The 16,532-nt window shown below is 37.6% G+C and overlaps 1 long non-coding RNA gene across 1 annotated transcript; it reads left to right on the forward strand.

Annotated features, from left to right (window-relative positions):
- Nucleotides 1-6,507: 6,507 nt before the first annotated feature.
- Nucleotides 6,508-9,135, forward strand: LOC107560387 (uncharacterized). Its single transcript, XR_001605723.1, has 3 exons — nt 6,508-6,582; nt 8,427-8,572; nt 8,653-9,135. It is a non-coding gene; the product is annotated as an uncharacterized lncRNA (long non-coding RNA).
- The last annotated feature ends 7,397 nt before the right edge of the window (nt 9,136-16,532 follow it).

Consider the following 16,532-nt stretch of genomic DNA (forward strand, 5'->3'; position numbering starts at 1 on the left):
CAGTGTGACTCAAACTTCATTTGACAATTACAGTACCTTTTTAATAATTTTCTGTGAGGCAGAAACAGGCTTCCTGTGTTGAGCGAACATTACTAACGGGTCTCTTGAGGCTGCCAATTTCTTCAGTCATTTAGTATTTTGTAGTTTCACATAATTTGCATATATAATTTTGACTCTAGTCCACCTGTTAATATAAGCCTATCTGCTGAGCTTCTAGTAACAGTGTATGGAAAACCCGGAGAAAAGCTCTGTTATATGTGGAAATGCTGTTCAAAAGATTCTCTCATACAGAAGGTGTGGGTTTTGTTTTCCATTGCAACTAGTTACATTTCCTAACAAAACCTTTCTATTATTCCTTTTCTTAACTTACAGGCTGACTTGTAAGGAGTTGTTCACTCTTATTGTTATTCTTCACTGTCAGTACTTTCATAAACCATCTGCATGGAGGAAAATGTATCAACACAATGTTCTTGATGAGGAGGTGAGGTCAACATTTCAGCTCACGTTGAGCAGCACCTTCTACATTTCATGCAAGTTCCAATCTTTCCCGCCCCTAAAGAAAAGGGCACTTCCATTTCCCTGAAGTCCTGATCTGTCATCACTCCCCCATCCTGCTCCACACACCAAGCACAAGCTTATCAGTAAATCTGATAAGATTTACTGTAGATAATACGAGCTTAATGCATTAATGGTGCTGCTGAATGTTTGTATGCACTTGCCCCATCATCTAAAGTGCCGATTTTGCTTCTAGCAGTAGGCTACCATAGGACTGATTTGCTGTGAGCTTCAGAGGGGAATACCCAGACATCCTCCGGGAGCTCTGTCAGGCCAGGCAGGAGGGTGATTAATTAAGGCCTGTTTTGGGCCTTAAAGGGTTAGTTCACCCAGAAATGAAAATTAGGCCATTATTTACTCACCCTCAAGTCATCCTAGGTGTATATGACTTTCTTCTTTCAGACGAATCCAGTTGGAGGTATAGCCGCTTAACATTAAGTTGATATTCTGAGTATTTTGCACAGAATTTATTCATGAAATATCTACTACAAAAACCTAAAGTGTGAGTACAGTGCTAGTGCTACAGGTTTAACGCTGCTTTGCCATAATCATCATAACTATAACATTGTTCTGAATTCTTTCAGAACTTATGGAATAGAATATATTAGGGGTGCATGAGCTTGCCTGCTGAAGTAAAAAAAATATATAATAATAATAATAATATTTTCAAATACCATATATTGTCAGAGGACTGGTACCTCCTAAAGTCACAGCAACAAAGCATAGTGACTTTCCTGAAATCCCTTGAATATGATACTTGAAATAATTTGTATTACAGTTGCAGTTTACTGTATGAATATATAGGGTGATGACTATAAATGCTTGATTATAATCAAAATACCCTCAATATTTTCCATGATACCTCGAAGATTTGAGAGGCTGCTTGTAATTTCACTTGCAAACATTTTATCAAGGTGAGCTGAAGCTTTCTGAATCAGATTGTCGCTCTGTTGTAGTTCAGTTCAGATTCTCTTATGCACAAAGAATTCCCTACCTTAATTCCAATTGATTAATCAGTCAGTTGTTTTTCTTAAATCTTGTTGGATTAATTTGTTTGTGAAGGTTATTGAAGTGCACAAACATTTGTTAATACTAGCTTTGTTTTTGTCATGACTATTATCAGCGTCACTTTAAATAAATTGAGTATTACCAGCTGATTGGATCTTATTGTAAAGAATTTCCTCTGTCCTATCACTGTACTCTGTAGTCTATATTCTATTGTGATTGTTTATCAGCTTTATCAATACATATGGTCAGTGTGCTAAAACACAAGTTACCATGGTCATATAATCAGTGAAAACGAGTGTTGTGGAAAAAGACAAACGGGTTTGGTTTGGTCCACAATGGGAGTGTTTTTAAACGTCAAGCGCTCCTTTTAAAGTATGCAAATGAGACATTTAAGAATTATGCATTTGATTTGGAAGCATTATTTCATATCACAATGCCTCAGATATCATTTTCTTTATCTCTTCTTATAAAAAAAATCTTTGAACTTGTTTGAGTGTTTTGTACGTTTATCTCAGGATAGGGCTTGATTTCTTTTAAAAATTTATAAATTGTTGATTTATTGTCATGTGCCACTGTTAGTAATGCTTGATTTTCAAACTTACTGATTGTTTTCATGTATGGCACCTCGAACGGATATATATATATATATATATATATATATATATACACACACATACACACAATTAAGTATCTTTTGACATTTGAAAATATATATATATATTTCAAAAATGAAATATTGCATGTGCACTCTGTATTACATTGATCTGCATTCAGTTTAAATGAATAAAAAGGTTACTGCCTTAGGTCATGGAGTCTCTATTTGTGTCAGTTTCAGTCAGTATCCGTGCAAAATTATTATACATATGCAGAATTGTAGAGTGGTGTAATGACTGATAAACAACACTATTTTCCCAATGAAATCCAGAACTTGTTTCTCTGGGGTGCCGATTCCAAAAATAGTGCACTTTTCCACAAAAGATGTGCATTTTGAAGCATTTTTGCTTTCGACAACCATTTTTAAGGTGAAGAAGTATTGTATTACCCCTTAATCATCAGAAAATCTGCTGCAAAAAACATAGTTCCTATCTTCCTTTAAACCAGGTTACAACTATTTGTTCAATTCTCAGCCATTTTTCACATGAATGATTCTGAAGATGTTATGTAATACCCAATCCTGATTTCAAGGTTAGAATTATGTACATCGACAAAAGAAAATATACATATGACCAAGGTGTTTTCTGCTACATCCAAACAACAGATTGTTACAGATTTTGTGGGGGAAAAAACTAATGGAAAGTTCTCATTGATATTTTTGAACTTGGAATCATCAAATTAGGTAATATTAGGCCTTTGTTGCATATCATCCTATCAGCATTAAGCTTAATTTATGAACATGTTTATTTAAAGTTCTTTGACGTTATTAGAATTTTTTGTGATGTTACGTGATGTTTTCATCCAAAACTGAGGGACAATTTGTGAAGTCTTTCTCATCCAGAGCTCTCTAGGGGTCAGAGTGAGCTCTTCATTATGTAGAGCTTGGAGAGGAGTTGAGTTGTCAAGGTAATGTTTGTTTTCATCTCTGCTCTTTTTAGGCACATTGGTAATCATTAGACAGCCTTACTGAGGGATGTCCGGGGATTGTGGAGGAGGGACAGGTGGTTGGGTGAGGGGGTCACAAATAATAGCATTAAGTAACTGAGTGCAACTACCACCACTTAGCTATAGCAACCACACGCCTCACAACAAGACACAATGAGTGTGATCTGTGAGGCAGGGAAGAGGAGAAGACGTGGCAAGGGCACTTAAGCATGTTTTCTATGCTTCCTGATTTACTGATGGCTTTGTTCAGATGACCCAGAAAGGGCTTGTGTCAGATGTACTAAGCCCTTTTTTGGCTTTTCTTGTTGTGTGTTTAATGTAATGAAATGGGAACCGCTTCATTACATTTTTTTTTATCATTAACCCTGTGATGCCTGACATGAAATAATAGATCATTTGATTGAAATGAAGTTTTTGAAATTTTATACAAAAAACTAAAATAATAATAAACAGTTTGCATGTGCTTTTGTTGACTATCATTTTTGATTTCCATACACTGGCTTATATAGTGAAAATATAGAGCTCATATTTGAATGATCCCTTTAACACCAGTTTATACACAATGGATTATGAATATTCCAGATGTTGTCTTTGTGAAGCCTGGCATCGGTTTGATTTGCAGAGGGAAATTCACTTTACAATGAAAATTATGTGTGGGAGACAAGTTGTGCTGCTTTGAGTTTGGTGCCAATCTCATAATTTTCTCTGTATACTTTAATCAAGCACAAAATATAATTGTGACTTTATACCTCAATTTATGCAACTTTATTGTAATTATGACTTTATTTCACAGTGTGACTCAAACTTCATTTGACAATTACAGTACCTTTTTAATAATTTTCTGTGAGGCAGAAACAGGCTTCCTGTGTTGAGCGAACATTACTAACGGGTCTCTTGAGGCTGCCAATTTCTTCAGTCATTTAGTATTTTGTAGTTTCACATAATTTGCATATATAATTTTGACTCTAGTCCACCTGTTAATATAGGCCTATTTTCTGAGCTTCCAGTCAAATGATATGGAAATCTGGAGAAAAGCTCACTTATTTGTATCAGGAAAGTGTGGGTTTTGTTTCCCATTGCAACCAGTTACATTTCCTAAAACCTTTCTTTTATTTCATTTCTTAACTTACGGGCTGACTTGTAAGGAGTTGTTCACTCTTATTGTTATTCTTCACTGTCAGTACTTTCATAAACCATCTGCATGGAGGAAAATGTATCAACACAATGTTCTTGATGAGGAGGTGAGGTCAACATTTCAGCTCACGTTGAGCAGCACCTTCTACATTTCATGCAAGTTCCAATCTTTCCCGCCCCTAAAGAAAAGGGCACTTCCATTTCCCTGAAGTCCTGATCTGTCATCACTCCCCCATCCTGCTCCACACACCAAGCACAAGCTTATCAGTAAATCTGATAAGATTTACTGTAGATAATACGAGCTTAATGCATTAATGGAATGTTTGAATGTTTGTATGCACTTGCCCCATCATCTAAAGTGCCGATTTTGCTTCTAGCAGTAGGCTACCATAGGACTGTGAGCTTCTGAGCTTCAGAGGGGAATACCCAGACATCCTCCGGGAGCTCTGTCAGGCCAGGCAGGAGGGTGATTAATTAAGGCCTGTTTTGGGCCTTAAAGGGTTAGTTCACCCAGAAATGAAAATTAGCCCATTATTTACTCACCCTCAAGTCATCCTAGGTGTATATGACTTTCTTCTTTCAGACGAATCCAGTTGGAGGTATATTAAAAATTGTCTTTGATCTTTCAAGCTGTTTCATGGCACTCAGCGGGTGTTGCATGCATCCGTCCAAAAGAAGTTAAATAAAAAGCGCCCATCCATAAAAAAAAGTAGCGAATCGATGCGTTTTTGTAAGAAAAATATCCATATTCAAAATGTAATAATCACTTTAATGTAGCTTGCGCCAACTGTCCTACACGGAAGCAGCTCCGGGCTGATGACGTATGAGTTCAGTGTTGCGCATGCGCCGGTGAGTCTTGTGAAAACCAACGTTTGTTAACAGGAGCAAAGGAAGCATGTTTCCTTACTTTAGCAAAGGAAAACCAGTCTCCTCTTGGCTTATATTGAAATCCTCCGACATTCTTCTTTACAAATCCTCGTTTTGTACTTCTAATTCATGAACGTTGTTTTGTTTTGATCTCTCCCCTGCGCTTCCACATTTGTCACTTCTGAGCGGTGCATGCGCAAAGCCGACCTCCATACGTCATCAGCCCGGAACTGCTTCCGTTTACAACAGTGAGCGCAAGCTACATTAAAGTAATTATTACATTTTGAATATGGATATTTTTCTTACAAAAACGCATCGATTCACTACAGAAGGCCTTTGTTCACCCCCGGAACCGTGTGAGACACTTTCTTTTCGTCTGAAAGAAGAAAGTCATATACACCTAGGATGACTTGAGGGTGAGTAATTTATGGGCTAATTTTCATTTTTGGGTGAACTAACCCTTTAAAGGTAGAACGATAGCCCATATTGTTACTTATATGCAAGCCACAGATATGTCATTTTAACATATTAACTTACAGCCCACTGAGTTTGTTTGCAGAGCTGACTTGATCTTTAGTTGCCTAATGTATCACCTTTACACATGTATCCCCTTTGAATATTTATCGTGAGAAAGTACGTAAACTGAAATATTTCTAACATTTGGTGTGAATCTAGCTATCAGTTTCAGTTTTGATACATTATCACATTTGAGCTGTCTTGCCTATGACAACATGTACCCACTTTTGCTCTCCTTAAAAAAAAATTCACCCCTGCAATAGCAAACTGTAAACAATAGCAAACTGTCTTTTTCTTAACAGTGTATTTTGTTAATAACAAACATATCACACAACACAAAAACAGTTACAAGAAAATACCAAAAAAAACAGAAAATTTGAAATAAAATAATTTTTGTTCTTTATAAATCAAATGGATTTTACAAGGAGTCTAATTCATTTTTATTAAGGGGTAAAGATGGGATACAATTTGAAAAATTATTTAGCATATCTCAAATTTGACAACATACTCCAGGGGTTTCTTTTTAATCTCATTATAATAAAAAAATATATGTCTTTTTATGTGCCAAAATAGTGTGTAATACTGGCGGAATCATCAAATATATGAAAGCCAACAAGTGGTAATCTGGCGGCATTGCATCAGGTAGCCCGCCCACATTGAAATCTCATTGGACCAAAGTAGCATCAAACATGGACCGGGGCATGCTGATTGGTTGTAGACATTTAGAATGGGATTTTCTACGACAAAATGGATTGAGCGCGCAAACAAAGAGAAACTGTTTTGATTGGCTGTGTTATTGTGATTGATTGCTTCGCGCCACGCCCCACTCTCGGGTTCGGCTTGGACAGAGACAAGTTGCAGCTGGAGCCTCTTCGAGTCACTCCTGTTATGGAACACATTGTGGTAATTGTGATGATTTTGTTCACATATATTATCGACTTAATGTGAATTTTATGCCATCAGCTCATCATTCATTTACTTGTTTAATAATTGCATAAAATGTCAATAATTGAGACTGATTCAATAAGGCTAATTGTGTAGAATTTGATGTGCAGATGACACTAAAGCCAAGCTAAGTTGCCAGAACCAATACTTGTAATCAGCAGTAGCGCCTAGTCAGGGGAGGCACAGCTTCCCCATAATTTTGAGGTGAAAATGGGAGGAGGACGATTTAATGTTAATAAAATTCACAATTCATTTCAGTTCATGTCTGAAAATGTGTATTTTTTGTTTGTAATTTCACAGTTATTATACCATAACATGAAAGCGCCGCTTTTCTATCGCGAATGTGCCGAATCTGCTGATGTAATTACAACCGCTAAGTGGAGAAGGGGAGGGGGAGGCCGGGGAGAGCTGAGCTCTCGTACCTCTGTTGGTAAAAAAAATTAGCCAATCACCATCCAGTGTTGAGAAAAGAACCCTGGCATATCAACTGATATGGTCTGATATCAACCAATCAATCATCAGAGACATAAATTACATGATATTAGTTTGAACGCATACTGTTGATGCCGTGTCCGGCCGGAGCGACGAGACATAAACATTAAAACCCATTATAAACAAGGCATTTGTTGGATCCAGTGGGGACATAATTATTGGTTATAATGACTTATACTGTCTTTTTATGCGTTGCATTGCATCGCGCCGCGTAAACATAAAACTCTGTCTGCATTTGTGAACGGAGAAATGACAAACAACAAGCGCTACACTACTGCCCAAAACTCGCGTTTGAATCATCAGTGGCAACGAAAAACACAGCGGCCTAGTGTGAGGGGAAGCCCCGGCTTAGCGTGCGCTGAGGCCGGGATAGAGTGAGCTGAGGCGGGCTGGACTCCGCTTTGTCCATGGTGAAAGTTGATGTATTCCCTCAGCGACCAGCACAGATCAGCTCTAGGCATGATGAAGCGGATATCATCCTCTTTTGGAAGACCAAACAAAGTAGTTTCGCTTTCACAACGAAGCACATAGCTCTTCAGGACATGGCTGCAGCATCAACAATACTACAGTAAGACTAAAAATTACGCCTTCTTTCTTTGCGGGAACATTTGGGCGGTGTTATGCAAATCTTCCCACATCGTGACGTAGATATGTGGGGGCGTGTTAGAACGAGCCGTTTTAGGTAGGCGTGGTTGACTCTTAACTTTTATAAAGAATATCTCTTTGGTTTTGAGACTTTAGTCTTTGCAACTTTACAGATCTTCTTTATGCACCAAGAGCTTGTAACACTCCAAAGAGAAAGGAAAAATTGAAATCGCATCATATGACCCCTTTAAGAAGGGATGGATGTTTGCTTCAAGTGATAGGCCAGGTAAGTGAAGTTATATTATCTTGCTGTATGTATGTCGCTTTCTTTACGTTGACTGACTAAAAGCAGCCAAAAAGCCATTTTAAAGTGGTTAAGCAAATAATAATAATAATCGGCAGGGATCCCAGACCAATACAATTAGTGTGCCTCCTCTAATTTAAAACCCACGAGCCGCCACTGGTAATCAGTACACATGAGATTGCAGGTGTCAAGGGATTGTCCTCCCTTCCTGTTATTTCCTCCTAAGGCTAACCACTCAAACATAGCCTGTGGCATGAAATCTAGTCTTTTTGTAGTTAGCCCCATTTACCATCTGTCAGTGTCTAAAGAATTATTATCTAACCGTATAATCACAGTGCATCTGTGCATCAAAACTGCTCTTTTAATTCTTTAGTGTCAATGCATTTGAGCCTTTGGAGTAATAATCATATTTTCATTTCAGTTTTCATGGCATCATCATCTGCTTTGCCTGCTTGGAAGTAATTTTTCAAATTGTCCTGCTGAGACTGGTCCAGGTTTCCAGTAATTCCTGCTTTCACTTTCAATCTGCTTCCAATGCCTCAGGGCAGGGCACTCAAAATCTGACATGTAAGTGATCGTTTGTTTCCTCTTTCAAGCTACACCAGCTTCTGAGCATCTCATGATCAGCATGTGGGTTTGTGTTACAGATAGGGCTTCTTTTTCCACCGCCCTTGGCTGTGGATCACCTACACTGATGTGCTTGTGTTCAGATCTTCTTTAAGTATTTTGGGATTGCTCCTCACTGTACGCAAAGTTCCTTGAGGTGTATTACATTGATATGGATGCTGTGAGTTCCTGGGTTGAGGTACAGTACATACATACAGATGTTATCATTGCAGACCTGAAGGCTGAGTTTCTTGACTTCCAATCCACCTACAGCATTCCTCAAAAATTCTATAGTACAACCAGCGCTGCGTGAAAAACTTGTTGCCAGGGAACGAGATGGTAACAGGTCATGGAACACCCCCTCAGGGTTTTGTTCAACGAGATGCAAGTCTTCCTGTCAGTCTGTTTGCCTCTCAGTGCATTTGCTAACCTTCACCGTATCTTCTTAAGGGCTATGGTAGTATTCTTCAACAACTGAACATCAGTTATTGCACTTGCAAGCACATTTTTACTCATTTTGGTTTTATCAGTGCACATCAATTGCGTAATGTACATCAATTAAATTGTTCATCAATACGTTAAAAATGCAATGATGAGCATGTTTTTAATTTTTGAATTAAAATTAATTTTGATATTTTTGGGGGGCATAGACTGCTTATAAAAATGTTATACCATATTTTAGCCAAATTATGCATATTTATAATTGTGTGTATATAAAATAAAAAATCAAGTTTATATGTGGTTATATAAAGTCTCTATATATAAAGACTTTTTTTCATAAGCTATAAAAGTTTTATTTTTAAACCATATGAAACCAACATGAATACAAATAAGACATTTCAAAGAAGTCTTTAAAAGATGGTAGAAGTATGTAAGCTTCATTTTATCTCACAATTATAGCTTTTTTTTCTTTTTTTTATTTGTGCTGTAAAGAAGCTTACATACTTTGTTTACATCTCGCAATTCTGTGTTTTTTTTCTGTCATGCAGTAAAAATTCCATCTCACAATTCTGACTTATTTTCTCACAATTTCAAGTTTATATTTCACAATTCGTTTTTTCTTCTCAGAATCGCAAGTTTACATCTCGCTATTCTGAATTTATATCTCACAATTCTGACTTTTTTTCGAAGTAGTGCAAGATAAAATGTTGCCGTTATTTCTTTTTTTTGTCTTGTTGGGGAAACAAACTTCCGTAGTAAAAAGTTAGTTAGCGTAATGTAATGTTCGCAGGTAATGAGAAACCCTACCATACACCACACAAGCCCATCACAACATGATGTTTCCACTATATCACTACTGATGATTAAATAGTAATGAGCTCCTCTAGTAAATGGCTCCCAAATTCGTCCAGAGTTTTGCCAAGCACTTTCATATGTAACCCGACACATGGACCTCTTTCAGCTTGCCCATTGTGCTTTAGCGTAAGAGGCCATCTGTGCAGCTGGCTATGGTGCCTACTCCCTTTCTCAGAACACTCCCAGGTGTGACCGGCCTTTTGAAGAGCAGGGAGCATTGTGCCCACCTCTGGAGTTATGACTGGCAAACAAAGAGCAGGAGGACACACAATATGATTCCAATACACTGTCCATCTGTATGCTAAATGGTGTGCACACAGGGGCAGTGAAACAGGATATGGCTGCCCACACCGTGTCCTGAGAGGCTTTTGGCTTGGAAATGGTGGTCACCAAACATGGTGTGGCCAACAGGTGTCAAATTTTTGCTTTGTTTTTGCGGTTCAGTTCATGAATGAGAAATTGTAGCAGATCCATGTAAAGGAATCTCATGGATGATGGCATCATAATACTCTTAAAGGTATAGTTCACCCAAAAATGAAAATTACTCCATGATTTACTCACCCTCAAGCCATCCTAGGTGTACATGACTTTCTTCTTTCAGACAAATACAATCTGAGTTATATTTAAAAATCCATATTTAAAAGTTTTATAAACTGTACACTCTAGCTTCCGCTAACTGTTGTATGCGTGCTCATGAGAGAATGGCGTTCCAGCGGATGATGTAGGACATAGGCGCAGTGTAATCTCCGGTGAGAAGTGACGAATGCGGAAGCGGAGAGGAGAGAGCAAAACAAAACACTGTTCACAAATTATAAGTACAAAACGAGGATTTGTAAAGAAAAATGTCGGAGGATTTCGATATAAGCCAAGAGGAGACTGGTTTTCCTTTGCTGTAAACAAAAGTTGGTTCTCGCGAGACCAGCATGTTCTTACCGGAGCTTACGCTGCTCCTACGTCCTACATGATCCGCTGGAACACCACTCTCTAGTGCACGCGTGTATGACGCGTATAGTTAGCAGAAGCTAGAGATTATGGTTTATAAAGTTTTAAATATGGATATTTTTCTTACACAAATGCATCAATTTGCTTCAAAAGGCCTTTATTAACCCCCCAAAGCCTTGAGCATTTTTATGATGGATGGATGCACTTTATTGGACATCAAAATCTCAACACCCATTCACTGCCATTACAAAACTTGGAAGAGCCAAGACATTTTTTTAAGTTATGTTTATGGGCTTCTTATGCCTTTAATGTGAGAGGACAGTGGAGAGCTAACAGGAAAGTGTTTGGTGGAGAGAGGGGAGCGGGATCGGCATAGGACCTCGAAGGGGGAGTTGAACTTGGGTCGCCGTGAGCGCAGTTGCGCTATATGTTGACGCACTAACCACAAGGCTGTTGGCGCCGACGAGCCAGGATGTTTTTAATATAAATGATTGTATTCATCTGAAAGAATAAAGTCATATACCTAGGATGGCTTGAGGGTGAGTAAATCACGGGGAGTAAATCAATTTTCATTTTTGGGTGAACTATCCCTTTAAGCAGTTTCCTTCATCTTTTAATGAACAATAATAATAATATAAACAAATAAATGTTGTAAATAAAAATATTTTTTACTTAAAATAGGCCAAGTATTTTGTTGTGGATAAAATATAAAAGTATTTTATAACATTACTATTTTACAATATTTTTAATCAAATAAAGATTTGATGATCAAATAAATGCAGCTTTGGTGAGCAAGAGACTCAGAGAAACAAAGCATTTTGTTCATTCTATGTTTAGAAAAATATGGATTTTCTTTTTAATTAAAATAGTTCAAGTATTTTGTTGCAGATAAAATATCTAAATGCTATAGCCTCTAATGCATCAAATTATCATTGTGTCATTTTTATGCAGTCATGTCCTGGTCATTGTAGTTTATGAAGGGGTCACTCTTCACTGTTTCGGGTGACAGGAATGATGCATGTTTCGATTCAGAGTGAGGCAGAGAACCGGCTGTGAGAACATAAGGCTTATCACTCTGCTTATCATAGACATTGTACATATTTATGAGGCTTCACCGACTACATTCTCCTGCTGCTCTGTCTTCTACAAAGTGTGCTTCTTTCTCTCTTTCTCTCCCTGTCTTTCTATGTGGTGATAGGCAAGAAAGGAGTTTTGATTCCACAGTCTTCACTGTATACTCTTAGACTCAGTGAACCCTCTTTGAACCAGTGGACGGATGTGGAGCTTGGAATGGAGCAGAATAAAAACAAGCAAACAGGGGAGTCACCATTCCGACTCTGTTGTAGGATATCCTGGATGAGTGCATGTCGCTGCTGTTTTTGGGCAGCTGAAGCATGTAGAGTTTGATATGCTCAGCTCTCATGAGATTCAGAAGCCGGTGTGTGATGTCATAAACAGGACAGACATCCTGGACATTTCTAGCCCAAATATAACCATTTTGCATATGGAAAAAATGTCCTTCTGAAGTGGAGGTTGAGAAACAACCATGAATTGCGTAAGACACAAGCTCCAGATGTGATTATAACAGCATAATAGTCTCAGAAATCTATTGATTAGGATGCATAAATAGCACAGCTGAAATATAGTCGATAAAAATGAATAGAGGCAAGTAGTAAATATGGGTTGAGAATGGGATATTCAAATACTTGAAAATGGGGGATGTGAATGACAAACAGATATGTGCACCCCCCTCAAATTAATTTGACAACAAAATAATCCTCTGTGCAGATGTATTATGTCTTTAATGACACAAATAGCATAGGCATGTCCCTGCATTCTGCCCTCTTCAGAGACCCACATGAAACAAGGGTGAAGAGTCTCTTCATTACGCACAACTCATCAACATTCTCAAGTGAGCTCTAATTATATATTGTTAGCATAATTTATCATCAATTGCTGCTGCTCCTCATTAAACATGTCCAGGGTGAATTCAAAATTGTTTTGAAACAAATGTACAGCTACATTATGCACATTATTATGTACAAAATACATTAGAATATTACTGCAGTAAATTATGTATTTGGTTATCTGTATTATTTAAGTATATTTACAAAACTATCTATCTATCTATCTATCTATCTAATCGCTTGACAGGTTAGTTCTTTATCTGTGTTGTAGTATTTGTATTGCAGGCTGCTGTGAATCCGTGAGTTCTCTTTCCTTGGTACAGAGTGTCAAGGTTGATTGGGCCCATTGTATATGGTCTAATTGTAAAGATTATTGAGCAGAGCAATCTGCACCTGCTCTGAAGGAGCGAATCAGTCAGGGGTGTGTCGGGTCATTTTCAAGGGTAGACACAAGAAGCTTACACTGCAACTTGTCATGCTCATTCTCTTAACATTAAAAACAGCCCATTATTCTGGATAACGTATTTGTTCCTTCACCATGAGACATATCTGAAGCATTGTTTTTGTATTAAACTTAATTTCAATTTGAGCACTGAATAGTGTATCAAATTCCTATTTCCTAACATGAAATTTAAAAAAAAAAAATTACAGGCTGTATTTCACATATTTGGTAAGCACACAATGACTGAAGATGAGCTCTGTCTGTCCTAAGATGTATCCCTTGTTTAGGTTACAGGCCTAGAGGAAATAATGTTTCCTCGGAGATAAGAAGACTAAGCAGGGATCAGTGATCAGGGTGTGGGGAGTCTCAGCTCTGTCAGGTGTCGGATGCTCTCATGTTATGCACCACTGCAAATATGCACACCACTTTTACCATGCAAGAGGTCACAGAGTGCTTGACAGGGATTTGACCCTGAAAACAGACATTATTTTACAATTTACTTGTTATCGTTCCCATGATATATTTCTCTGTCAACATTATGATTCAGAGGATGAATGTTACCAATAGCAAAAGAGAAAAAATACTTTAAAACTATTATGTAATGTGACATACTTCACTAGTTGTCTATCACGTCTTCATGAATTAAGCTTTGGTGTCCAACGGCTTACTAGGAGAATTGTTTTTGGAACGTGAAGAGTGAGATTCCATTGAGAACAACCGATGCCATTTCCTTATTCTTCTGTTTGCTCTTTTAAAGTTATGGGAGGATAAGTAGTTTATTTCAGATTTTTAAAGCCACATATAATTTGTATTTTTTTCCCTTGATACCTTTCTGCTGTAACACCTCTTTGAAGCCTATCTGTTCTCAATAAGGACATTTTTAGACACATTTTTTATTATGGACATGGGCTAAAATAAACTTAAAACTCACTGACCATTTACTGACTGCCTCATGCAGGGTGCCACACCTCCTCTGATGACATTAGTTAATGTCGGGGCAGGATTAGCCTTTTGCATGAAATTATAATGCGAGTCATGCTTTGTAAGGATTATGTTCAGATGAAAGTAAATTGCCTCAGGTTATTGGCCAGGTATGAACAAAGGTAAAGCAAAAAATAGAAGCAAAACCTGTACTGCTTTTTTTTTCTTAAAGGTTAAGCAAAATGAAAGGCATGATCTGTATTTTTTTTCTCTTTTCCTTAAAGGTAATGCAAAAATTAGAGGCATACTTTTTATTTGACTTAAAGTATCAAAGTATTTGGGTGTCTATAATTGCTTTGGAAATGCAATCAAATTCAAATGTGCACATAATAATCTGGTCACTGGATCTCATAACCATTTAAGATATTCTCATGAATAAATTGTAATTCAGTTGCTGAGTATTTTGCAGTTACTTTACACATTTATATGGGAAAATTGTGTTATGGATTACAAAAAATTGCAATATGTGTTTTTTTCTTCATCAGATCTCATAGAAATATTCTGCTAATCATGCCTATATTTGGAAATGAATGGTGGAAACCTTTTTGCCTTGCTTCATGAGTCCAATATATATTAACCTCAAACTAAGGCAGAAATAAAAACTGGTAGCTGGAGGGGGCATCGATATATATTATGAAGATCATTTGAGAAAAAAGACAGTAAGTTCTGTGTAACTTAATACAACGAACCCAGCATCTAGCAGCCATAAATCTGTGTGATTTTCCTATCAATAATTTCTCACCTTTGGGAAATCTCCTTATATCACATTTAATTTCCTGTGCTTGGTTTACAGTAAAATCATGAGCCTATCGCTATGGAAACAAGCTTCAGTAATAAGGTCATGCATCAAATATAGGGATGAGAATTGAGTACAGCAATTCACAAAAGCAAATGGATCCCACAATTGATTTATAACCTGTCAGCATGTACAAATGTTGCTATTTGATACCCTGTTTTTTTTCTGCATGGCTGAATGATGCTGTCACTTTAACATATGGTTTTGTCTTATCAGAATTGCAACAAGGGATTCATTATTTCCTAATATCCCAGTCGCAGCTGCTTTTTTTGGAGGAAATGAGCAACTAACAATTGTGAAAGCCATTAAAGTGGGTCAAGGCCATGATTGGAGATAAAAGGGAATCAATGCATTGGCCATAGGTTTATATGCGAGGCCTCAAAGGAAAAGCCATGAAATATGGATGAGGGAAGCCACCAAGACACGCCTACCATCACCAGCATCTCTGTCCGGCTGTCCAGCAGTCCCTTCCCCCTTCATCTCCACCACAAATCTGCTATTACTCACCCATACCTTCTTCTTCTTCCTCTCCCTCTTCCTTTAGGCTCCCCCAGCCCACCTTTTTTGTGCCTGGCTGTGACAGTGTGTGAAATATTCCAGTTGAAGTGAGTTTGAAGTAATCATTGCATTTATTTATGGCGTGCCTAGTGATACGGGGTTGCCAGGTAAGAGGGCATTGGGTGGCGTAAGAAAACCAGAGCCTGTTCGGCCACACTGCCTGTCTGCATTACAAAAGCATGCAGCCTGCCTATTAATATAAATCAGGATCAGATATATTTTAAAATGATGGAGGAGCTCAGTACTGCTCGTCTCCTTTATCTGACACACACAATTCAGGTCTCTCAGCCTTTATTAATTAGATGATGATATAAATCAGGTGGGATAAATAAGGGAGACAAGCAAAATGTGGAGTGTTGAGGTATTATCCAGGACCAGTTGACCTATCAACCTGGCCAAGCTGGTGTTCAGCTGGTCGGCATGCCGGTCTCCCAGTTTTACTTGCTGAAAAGTGACCAAAACTCCTCTACAACCAGCCCACAAACCAGCTTAGGCTGGTTTTTAGGCTTGGTTTTAAAAGTAATAGTTTGCCCAAAAGTGAACTTTTACTCACCCTTAGGCCATCCAAGATGCAGGTGATTTTTTTCCTCATCGGAACAGATTTGGAAAAATAGCATTTCATTCTTTTGCTACTGAATGTGGAATTCAAGTACATTTTAAATATCATTTTTTTGTGATTATAGCAATGTTTTGTTGTAAGAATGTGGGAACATATATGCTTTTAATACTTTCAGTATTTATTATTGTATAAAATTACAATTAACTTAGACTTCTCAGAAAGAGTAGGAAAATACTTTTTTGATGATTCATTACAAGGATCCACTCCAAAGAGTCATTTGGTTGCATTCTTTGTTTTGATTCACTAAAAAGAACAAGTTAATGAGTCATTTGTTTGCGAATCAGACAACACTGTTCACGCAGTGTTTTATTGCATGCAACCTGTGAGGAATGTGTTTTTGCCGTTATTTTGTTGTATAAAGCCTTTTTTATAATATAAAA

The sequence above is a fragment of the Sinocyclocheilus grahami genome, unplaced genomic scaffold (genome assembly GCF_001515645.1).
Source record: "Sinocyclocheilus grahami isolate Dianchi unplaced genomic scaffold, SAMN03320097.WGS_v1.1 scaffold722.1, whole genome shotgun sequence".
Taxonomy (NCBI): domain Eukaryota; kingdom Metazoa; phylum Chordata; class Actinopteri; order Cypriniformes; family Cyprinidae; genus Sinocyclocheilus; species Sinocyclocheilus grahami.